This window comes from Otolemur garnettii, unplaced genomic scaffold (assembly GCF_000181295.1).
Source record: "Otolemur garnettii isolate 467f Iridium unplaced genomic scaffold, OtoGar3 scaffold00178, whole genome shotgun sequence".
In the NCBI taxonomy this organism is placed as follows: domain Eukaryota; kingdom Metazoa; phylum Chordata; class Mammalia; order Primates; family Galagidae; genus Otolemur; species Otolemur garnettii.
The window spans coordinates 3,249,856-3,251,612 of NW_003852573.1; the positions used below are offsets into that span (position 1 = coordinate 3,249,856).

A 1,757-nucleotide genomic window follows, 5' to 3' on the forward strand; every position below is an offset into this window, starting at 1 on the left:
AGAGCAAGACTCCCCTCTCTAAAAATAGCTTGGCATTGTGGTGGGGGCCTGTAGTCCCATCTACTTGGGAGGTTGAGGAAAGATGATCACTTGAGCCCAAAAGAGGGTGCTGGGAGATATGATGTCTCTGTGCTCTACCAAGATCAAGTGAGTGAAACTCTGTCTCAGGAAAAAAAAAAAAAAAAAAAAGAAAGAACATGGCTCACTTCAGCAGCACATATACTAAAACTAGAATGATACAGAGAAGATTAGCATGACCCCTACACAAGGATGACACACAAATTCGTGAAGCGTTCTTTATTTTTAAATGGAGACTTTACCTCTTTTATGTTTATATGGACGGAGCTGGAACATATCCTACTTAGTAAAGTATCTCAAGAATGGAGGAAAAGTATCCAATGTACTCAGTACTGTTATGAAACCAATTTATAATCACTCACACTTTCATATGAAGAATAGATCACAACTATGGCCCAGAATGGAGAATGGGGGTGTGGTAGGAGGGGAGGGGCACATAATAATTAAGTAATCCTCTTGCCTCAGCCTCCCCAAGTAGCTAGGACTACAGGCATCCACCACAATGACCTTCTATTTTAGAGACGGGGGTCTCACTCTTGCTCAGGCTGGTCTTGAACTCCTGCTCAGGGGGGTAAGCAACCCACCCACCTTAGCCTCCCAGAGTGCTAGGATTACAGGCATGAGCCACCATGCCAGGCCTTACAGTATAGGTTTTAAAATTGCTTGTGCTTACCTAACAAACATAAACTTTGTAACCTAATCACAAATACCCTTATAGTAATCTGAAATAAAAAACAAAGAAAAGACTTTTTGTGCTAACTTGTGACCTGGGAAAAATCAACTTGGAAATATAATGCTCAGGTCCAAGGTCCTTACCTAGGGCCTCTTGTCATAAACTCAACCAGAGATAATAAATTTCTTCTCCTGGTTTGATGACTTTACAAGAAAATCGAGAATACTATATCCCACTTATAATATTCCAGTACTTTTGGTAATGTTTTTGTAATCATCATGATCATTGTGTGCTTTATTATTTAAGATACATTTAAGAAACCCTGGTATGTTAGACAATCTGACCTTTATTTTGTCAGTCAAATTTAGCAGTGGGGGGATTAGCTTCAGTGACACTGATGTGAACAGTTCTGATAACCCACTACTGAAGGGTTGAAAAGCAAAAAGCAGCCTCTGAGTTCAGGACAACCCACTACTAAAGGGATTTCTGAAAAGCAAAAAGCAGCCTCTGCCTATTACTCAGAAGGAATTCTGTAAAGCAAAGAGCAACCCTGAGGAAAATAGTTAAAACTGGCAGAACAAAGCACAGGGCCAGAGAAGATTAAGGTAGAAATGAACTTATTCAATGGCAGAGGGGACACCTGTGTAGACTGAGAGGGGGGTGTGAGAAGATGGGAGCAGTCATTTTTCTTGCAGAGTGAATGATGCAGGGTCTGAGACTGATTCCACAACAGATGTTAACCTTGCACCAGGGTGAAAGCACAGGTAGTGAGAATAAGATAGAATCAGGCAGCTCAGGTGGACATGATATAGCTGGTCTGGTTGGTTTAGATTCCACCTGAGCTTCACCTCCTATCTCCCATTTGACACAGCTGGTCTGGTTGGTTTAGGTCCTCCTGACCTTCACCCCCTGTCTCCCATTTGACACAACTGGTCTGGTTGGTTTAGATCCTGCCTGACCTTCACCCCCTGTCTCCCATTTGACACAGCTGGTCTGGTTGGTTTAG

The 1,757-nt window shown here is 42.3% G+C and overlaps 1 non-coding gene across 1 annotated transcript; it reads left to right on the plus strand.

Moving 5' to 3' along the window:
* The first annotated feature begins 200 nt into the window (after positions 1-200).
* Positions 201-305, plus strand: LOC111728676. Its single transcript, XR_002775900.1, has one exon. It is a non-coding gene; the product is annotated as a U6 spliceosomal RNA (small nuclear RNA).
* Positions 306-1,757: the final 1,452 nt, after the last annotated feature.